We start from the raw sequence: 9,303 nt of genomic DNA on the forward strand, positions 1-9,303 counted from the left end.
ACCCATATGATATTTTCTAATCCCCCCTCCCTCCGTTACTAGACTCCCGCCGAAGTTATATACTTGAGTTCACTTATAAACGTACCCTTAACCAATCAAAGTTCAATTTCTCCCTTTTCTCATACTCATTATTAAAAAATTGTCCAATGTCTTTTTACATTCCACTCTTTCTCTATATATATCCTCTAAATTTCTTCCACTCCCTTTTAAACACTTCCAAATCATAGTCTCTTAAAGTTCTTGTTAGTTTGTCCATCTCACTCCACGATAAAACTTTCACGATCCAGTCCCATTTCTCTGGTATTTTTTTCTTGCTTCCATAACTGCGCATACAGTGTCCTAGCAGCTGAGAGCAAGTACCAGATTAGAGTTCTATCTTCTTTTGGAAATTTTTCCATTTGTAATCCCAACAGAAAAGTCTCTGCAACTTTCTTAAAATCATATCCCAAAATTTTAGATATTTCCTGTTGCATCATCTGCCAAAACTATTTCGCTTTTCCACAAGTCCACCACGTATGATAAAAAGAACCTTCATGTTTCTTACATTCTTCTGTTAACTGTTATCAGGCCTTGAGCACAGCTCCTGAACCTTCCTGAGGGTTCCCCCTCCTCCCCCCCACCTACCTTGTCCATTGAAGAGTAGGTGCAGCTGCATAACAATCCCTGGATAAGGAGAGTGGGCAGCCAGCCAGCCACCAGGGGCTTGGCCACACCCCCAGCAGCCCTCATTAAGAAGAAGAAGAAGAAGATATTGGATTTCTATCCCGCCCTCCACTCCGAAGAGTCTCAGAGCGGCTCACAATCTCCTTTCCCTTCCTCCCCCACAACAGACACCCTGTGAGGTAGATGAAGATATTGGATTTATATCCCGCCCTCCACTCCGAAGAGTCTCAGAGCGGCTCACAATCTCCTTTCCCTTCCTCCCCCACAACAGACACCCTGTGAGGTGGGTGGGGCTGGAGAGGGCTGTCACAGCAGCTGCCCTTTCAAGGACAACCTCTGCCAGAGCTATGGCTGACCCAAGGCCATTCCAGCAGGTGCAAGTGGAGGAGTGGAGAATCAAACCCGGTTCTCCCAGATAAGAGTCTGCACACTTAGAGCTATGGCTGACCCAAGGCCATTCCAGCAGGTGAAAGTGGAGGAGTGGAGAATCAAACCCGGTTCTCCCAGATAAGAGTCCGCGCACTTAACCACTACACCAAACTGGCTCTCCCCCTGGAGAAGCCCACACCACCCTTTCTCCACTTCTTATGGGATTTTGGGAGGCGGGTGGTGTAGTGTATCGTCATAACGATACACCGGAACAACGCAATAGCACACAACCAAGCTATACGCGCCCATGCGCAGAGGCGACTGGGTTGTCCCAGGCGCCCCGCACAGGGCGCGGGAACCCCCGCCAATCATCAGCTGTGGCGGGAAGTTTAACAGGTCAGGATTGGGCTGACCTGTCCAGAAGGCTGGACCGGGAATTGTACATAAGCGGGACCCGGCCCGCGTGTAGTCACTCTTGTAATGTGCATCCATTAAAGCATGTTGCCCTACCAACGTCTCCAGTCTCAGTACGTTACAGGTGGCTTGCTGGCCTTTTGACTCGGGGGGGTGGAGAGTGGCCAATGAGAGCCCCAGGTGAGCAAGACCTGCGTGGGCTGGCTGGATCTCTAGCCAGACAAAGCAGGCCTCGCTCACCTGGGGCTCTCTTTTCTTGCATCTTGTTGGTTTTGGCTGGTGGGAGGGGTGGAATATGCTAATGAGTTATGCTAATGAGCTCCACCACCTATCTTTCTACAAAATGACCCTGACTGTTATCATTCCAGTAGGTCAAATCAACGACCGGCTGGCAGAAGAAATGTTTTCAAAGGGCTTAAATCAATAAGGGCTGGGGGCGGAGCTTAGGATCGCATTTAGAACCATAGAAGAAGAAGAGATTAGATTTATACCCTGCTCTTCGCCACCTGAAGGAGTCTCACAGCAGCTTACTATTTCCTTTCCCTTCCTCTTCCCACAACAGACACCCTGTGAGGTCAGTGGGGCTGAGAGAGCTCTGGCAGGAACTGCTCTTGAGAGGAACAGCTCTGTGAGAACTTGTGAGTGACTCAAGGTCACACCAGCATGTGGAGGAGCGGGGAATCAAACCCAGTTCTCCCAGATAAGAGTCTGCGCACTTAACTGCTACACCAAACTGGCATGACACCAAACATAGAGCTGGAGGGGGCAATAGAGGCCATCTAGTCCAACCCTCTGCTCAATGCAGGATCAGCCTAGAGCATCCATGACAAGTGTTTGTTGAGCCGCTGCTTAAAGATTGCCAGTCCCCACCTCCTTAGGTAGCTGATTCCACTGCTGGACTACTCTTCCTGTAAAAAATGTTTCCCTAATATACAACTGGCACCTTTCCACCTGTTTTAAACCCAACAGGAACGGCTCCCTCCCCTCCTCTAAGTGACAATCTTTCAAATACTTAGCGAGCAGTTGTGCTCCCCACCCCCCAACCTCCTCATCTCCGAAATGGAACATTCCCAAGTCCTTAGGAGTGGCTGGCATTTTCAGTTGATGCGGTTGGGCTACAGTTAATGGCTCTGAGTTGGGAAATACCTGGCGATTTGGGAGTGGAGTCTGAGGAGGGCAGGAACTGAGAAGGGACTTTGGCAGGATATAAAAATGCCACACAGTCCAGCCTGACCTCTGTTGTCCGGAAATCGGATGCAGTTCTAAGAGATCTCCAGACTCAGCAACCCCAGGTTGGGCTCCAGATCTTCCCAATGGATCAGACTGAAACTGCATCTTACTTAACGAACATAACCATCAGCTCCCATTCAGGGGCACATTTCAGAGGCACTCAGAGCCAGTTTGGTGCAGTGGTTTAGTGCGCGGACTCTAATCTGGGAGAATCGGGTTTGATTCCCCTCTCCTCCGCTTGCACCTGCTGGAATGGCCTTGGGTCGGCCATAGCTCTCACAGGGTTGTCCTTGAAAGGTCATCTTTTGGGAGAGCTCTCTCAGCCCCACACACCACACAGGGTGTCTGTTGTGTGTTGTGGCGGGGGGGGGAGGTAAAGAAGATTGTGAGCTGCTCTGAGACTCTGATTCATAGACAAGGGTGGGGCATAAATCTTTCTTCTTCTTCTTCTTCTTCTTCTTCTTCTTCTTCTTCTTCTTCTTCTTCTTCTTCTTCTTCTTCTTCTTCTTCTTCTTCTTCTTCTTCTTCTTCTTCTTCTTCTTCTTCTTCTTCCCCAAGAGCCACAAATTCTGGTTGTAGGAGACAAAAGAAAATGTGTGCTGAATGTCCAGGTTAGCAGCCCGGAAGCGAGAATGAGTTCTTCCTGTTCTGCTGGACAGGCGGCCCACTCAGGAATGCTGTTTAAATTATCTCCTAGGAAAGAAGCCAATTTGCCGTTATGGTTACGCTGAAGTCAATTAAAATGTTTTATTTGCACGCACCGGAGTCTCTTACCTTCATTAACATTTACTGGTAAATGCAAGAAACAAGGTAAATAAAATATTATCTAGCTCTGCAAAGGTCAGCTCAGATGGAATCACCCTCCGGAAAACATACCGGGGATGGGTTTTAACCTGGCAAACCATGCACAAACACATCACAAGGAAAAGTTACCAACGCACAGGCCAAACTTCTGAGGGTTAAAACAGGCTCTCTGCCAATCCAATTTGTTGGAAAGGTTGCAATCAACAAGGGGCATATCTCCATATATAATATAACCCTAAACTTCAGGATTTTTTTTTTTTTTGGAAAGTGGTTTTGGAGAGAATTAAATTAACAACAGGCATCACAATCCAAGTTAGCACTGAATGTATCTTTTTAAATCGGGGTAGCCAACAGTAGCTCGCCAGATGTTTTTTTGCCTACAACTCCCATCAGCCCCAGCCAGCATGGCCAATGGCTAGGGCTGATGGAGTTGTAGGCAAAAAACATCTGGAGCGCTACCGTTGGCCACCCCTGTTTTAAATGGCTGGAAAATGACAGAGTGTCCCCCTGTAAACTTAGAAATAATCTCTATTTTACTATATGCAGCTAAAAATACCTTAGCCTCTTATTGGAAAAAAAGCAAACAAGCTTGCAAACAGACCATTGGCTTAAAACATTATGGAATTTATATATCTTGGCAAAAAAAATCGCATCCAGTCTTTCAGATGTTGATGTTCAGATTGCCTCAGTACACTTTGCTCTTGTCTGGATTCCAATATTATAATATCTAGTAGATCAAGCTGAGATTCCTAATGTAATGAAGGAATTATGTTTATGGTAAAAATGTACAAAATTGAATTTTGACACTTTGTAACTTGTTGCGCTGTCTTTAATTACACAAGATATAAGGAGAGGAGGAGGAGATGTCGCACTTTTAATCCACCCTTCACTATCCGAAGAAGTGTCAGAGCAGTTTACAGTCTCCTTCCCTTCCCTTCCCTTCCCTTCCCTTCCCTTCCCTTCCCTTCCCTTCCCTTCCCTTCCCTTCCCTTCCCTTCCCTTCCCTTCCCTTCCCTTCTCCACAGCATGTAGATAGATCCAAGTAGTCAGCCGTGTTGGTCTGAAGTAGTAGAACAAAATAGGAGTCACGTGGCACCTTTAAGACCAACTTAGTTTTATTCAGAACGTCAGCTTTCACGTGCTCTCTAAGCACACTTCATCAGACGAGGAATCCGGTACAGTGAGCAAAGCCACACATAGCTGGTAGTCAGTGGCTCAGAATGCAAACTGGTACAAATTTAAGATCCAATGACAGAATAGTAAAATTAACAAATTGAGCAAGCCTTTGATCTCAGAGCCCCCTGGCACAGAGTGTTAAAGCTGCAGTACTGCAGTCCTAAGCTCTGCTCACGACCTGAGTTCGATCCCCGGCGGAAGCTGGGTTTTCAGGTAGCCAGCTCCAGGTTGACTCAGCCTTCCATCCTTCTGAGGTTGGTAAAATGAGTACCCAGCTTGCTGGGGGAAAAGTGTAGATGACTGGGGAAGGCAATGGCAAACCACCCCGTAAAAAAGTCTGCCGTGAAAACGTTGTGAAAGCGACATCACCCCAGAGTCGGAAACGACTGGTGCTTGCACAGGGGACCTTTACTTTCCTTCCTAGCATGAGCATGCAAAAGCAATAAAACAGGAATATGCCAGAATGTCTGTTAATGACTATATTGTATCAAGCTCACTGTACCGGGTTCCTCGTCTGATGAAGTGTGCTTAGAGAGCACATGAAAGCTTATGTTCTGAATAAAACTAAGTTGGTCTTAAAGGTGCAACTTGCCTCCTATTTTGTTTCCCACAACAGACACCCTGTGAGGTAGGTGGAGCTGAGAGAGCTCTGACAGAAACTGCTCTTGAGCAGAACAGCTCTGTGAGAACTTGTGACTGACCCATGGTCACATCAGCAGGTGCAGGTGGAGGAATAGGGAATCAAACCTGGTTCTCTCAGATAAGAGTTTGTGCACTTAACCACTGGACCATGCTGGCTTGAAGAGAATTGGTCTTGGTGAACGCTGAGCTCTCTAGCTGTTCCTCCTGATTACAGACAAGTGGCACTGACCCCCGGCCCTTGTCCCCCCGGATTGTACACTGGTCCCTTGATAAAGACAACTTGGGGAGGCCCCTTGACAGGTCTTTGGGGTGGGACAGTGGCTCAGTGACAGAGCATCTGCTTGGTAAGCAGAAGGTCCCAGGTTCAATCCCCGGCATCTCCAACTCAAAAGGGTCCAGGTAATAGGTGTGAAAAACCTCAGCTTGAGACCCTAGAGAGCCATGAATGGGGCTATGGCTCAGTGGTAGAGCATCTGCTCGGTAAGCAGGAGGTCCCAGGTTCAATCCCCGGCATCTCCCACTAAAAAGGGTCCAGGCAAATAGGTGTGAAAAACCTCAGCATGAGACCCTGGAGAGCCACTGCCAGTCTGAGTAAATAAGACTGACTTGGATGGACCCAGGGGGGGTTTGATTTCAGTAGAAGGCAGCTTCATATGTTCACTTGGCCCATGCAGGACAACAGCAGAAGACCCATTTCATTCTGATGTTCCTTGCTCTTCGACTGTTCTCAGAGGCTGATGGGAAAGTGCTGCCCTCCACCACCCACCGGTCTGCTTCAACGGCAGGCGCCACACCTGCCCCAGACAGCCGCCTCTGCTCGTAATTGGCCTTTATAAAATGCATAAATCCAAAATGTCGACTTCAGCTGCAAATATTTGCAAATCTATCATCGGCTCTCTGGGGATGTGAACGTGGCCCTTGGCTGTGCAATATTTTCTGCTCCCTCTTCAACCTCTTGAAAACTCTCTCTCTCTCTCTCTCTCAGGTGTTAGAGGACATAATTCCTGAATTCTTAAGTGTATGTTTTTCTCACCTCCCTTTTAACACAGTGGCCGTCATCAACTCTTCAAAGAGGACGAAAGTTCAAAGACTAACAGTGCAGTTCGAAGGAGAGTTATGCTCTTCTGAGTCTACCGAAGTCTGTGACTCAGGATTGCACAGTCTAGCAAGGACAATATTGAACCCTGCCCCTCCCCCCCCATGCCTGGTGTCTTCTGCCTCCTAGTAGGACATCAGAGACCCCCAATTTAATTAGCGATCACATTTGTCATGTAAGGAAAGCAGGATAGCTACGTTCGAGGGAGCTTTAATCTGCAAAGAAAATGTGGACTGACACCAAAGGTGTCGGAGCTGACCTTGGTGTTACCTGCTCGAGACCTGGAGCAAGGTGTGAGATCAAAAGAGAGAGAGAGCTGTAAATTCTCCCCCTCCCCCCCAATACACGTCCAACCCCCTCATTACAGCACTGTAAAGCTGAAGCAGTGCAGGATCTGGGAAGAAAGCTTAAAATTGTTTGCTGACTCTTTGAGGGAGGTGGTGGGCCAAAAGCAGCCACAGGTGGCTATATTTCTTCCAGCAGGTGGGAAGTCTCACACTACTGCTCTATTAAGCAGTGCTCCTAACACTTTGCCAAACGATATTGCGTTGAAAAGAGCCTGGGTTTGAGGTGTGTTCTCAGGACTATGTTCTTAGCCCAGGTTGAACGCATGAAAGCTGCCTTGTAAAGACTCAAGAGCCAGTTTGGTGTAGTGGTTAAGTGTGCGGACTCTTATCTGGGAGAACTGGGTTTGATTCCCCCTCCTCCATTTGCACCTGCTGGAATGGCCTTGGGTCAGCCAGAGCTCTGGCAGAGGTTGTCCTTGAAAGGGCAGCTGCTGTGAGAGCCCTCTCCAGCCCCACCCACCTCACAGGGTGTCTGTTGTGGGGGAGGAAGGGAAAGGAGATTGTGAGCCGCTCTGAGACTCTTCGGAGTGGAGGGCGGGATATAAATCCAATATCTTCATCTACTTCACAGGGTGTCTGTTGTGGGGGAGGAAGGGAAAGGAGATTGTGAGCCGCTCTGAGACTCTTCAGAGTGGAGGGCGGGATATAAATCCAATATCTTCTTCTTCTTCTTCTAAGCATTGGTCCGAATTGTCTACTCAGACTGGCAGTCGCTATCCTGGGTCTGAGGCAGAGGTCTTTTCAATGCTATTTGTACAATAAACCAGCACTGTACATTATACACATATTACATTATACACATATTATGCATATAACTGATGTACACTGTATGCACACAGCATCATACATATTGCAAGAAGAGTACCTTAAACGAAGTCACAGAACTCAGACTGCTGATTTTTAAAATGAATTACATCTGTTTTTACAAAGCGCGTAGGCAACATTTGCTCATCACTAGAAAATGTGCATGTTAGTAATGTGAAAGGTAAAGGTGAAGGCAGTCCCCTGTGCAAGCACCAGTCGTTTCCGATTCTGGGGTGACGTTGCTTTCACAACGTTTTCACGACAGACGTTTTACGGGGTGGTTTGCCATTGCCTTCCCCAGTCATTTACGCTTTCCCCCCAGCAAGCTGGGGACTCATTTTACCGACCTCGGAAGGATGGAAGGCTGAGACAACTTGGAGCCGGCTACCTGAACCAGCTTCCGCCAGAATCGAACTCAGGTTGTGAGCAGAGAGTTCAAACCACAATACTGCAGTACTGCTGCTTTACCACTCTGCACCACGGGGCTCCTTCAGCGTAGTTAGGAAAGGAAAGGTCCCCTGTGCAAGCACCAGTCGTTTCAGACTCTCGGGTGATGTTGCTTTCACGTTTTCACGGCAGACTTTTTAGGGGGTGGTTTGCTATTGCCTTCCCCAGTCATCTACACTTTCCCCCCAGCAAGCTGGGGACTCATTTTACCAACCTCAGAAAGATGGAAGGATGAGTCAACCTTGAACTGGCGACCTGAACCCAGCTTCCACCGGGATCGAACTCAGGTTGTGAGCAGAGCTTAGGACTGCAGTACTGCAGCTTTACCACTCTGTGCCACAGGGCTCTTAGTAATGTGAAACCACATACTTAAATGGAACAAATGTTATAGAAAGGGTAACTCGAAATTCTGTTGTCTGCCATGGATCTGTCTTATTTATAAAATGTAGCTCCTCCTCTATACTTTGTCTCTGGGACCCGCTTTAAGCGGGCCCAGATCTCTATTTGTGCACTGTGATATATAAATAGATTATAGATCAATAGATGAAATATCTAGATAGATACTTCTGAATGATAGTTAGGAACAGAGATGTCAGGTGATGAAATTCTCACCATCTTCAGATTTGTTTTGCCATGCAGCGTGGAGTTGGTGTTTGAGAAATACACTTTCAAACCTTCCTTGGTGGGCAGAACTAATCTGATACCTGTTTGGATCCAGGCCAGTGTATCTAAAGAGCTGACATTAACTAAAGATAGGTAGCCCTGAAAGACAGTGCAATCTATATCATATATCTAATTCCAAACAATACTTCTGAGTCTTCCAAAACTTGGTTTCTGTAAAGCAAAGTCATGTGGAGTAGACTTGGAGGCCAAAACATCTCTAAAAATGTCCCATTCTCCTTCCTTATCATGTCTTCTGGTGGAGGAGGAGTCATTAGGGACATTACCCATCCCTGGTCAACTGGAGATGCCCTGAACTGGACCTGGGACCTTCTGCATGCCAAGCAGAGGCTCTTCCGCTGAGCCACAGCCCCTAGAGAGAGGTTCTCTCTATCCAACTGAATTCTTCTTCCCTGGAACCAAACTTAAGCAGAGATGTTCATTGTTCAGTGCAAAGAGATCAATAACTACAGATCCATTCATTGTTAGGGGGAACGCTGTGTGCCGTAGAAAGGCATTTTCCTTTGGTATTTTTCACCTGGAAATAAAGCCAGTGTATTTTCTGTAATCACGTTTCAGAACTGTCCTACTTTGAGCGCTCTGCTCTCCCCAGTTCTTTCAGTACTAAGCACAGCAAATCCAGCAATGTTT

Source organism: Heteronotia binoei, chromosome 19 (assembly GCF_032191835.1).
Source record: "Heteronotia binoei isolate CCM8104 ecotype False Entrance Well chromosome 19, APGP_CSIRO_Hbin_v1, whole genome shotgun sequence".
In the NCBI taxonomy this organism is placed as follows: domain Eukaryota; kingdom Metazoa; phylum Chordata; class Lepidosauria; order Squamata; family Gekkonidae; genus Heteronotia; species Heteronotia binoei.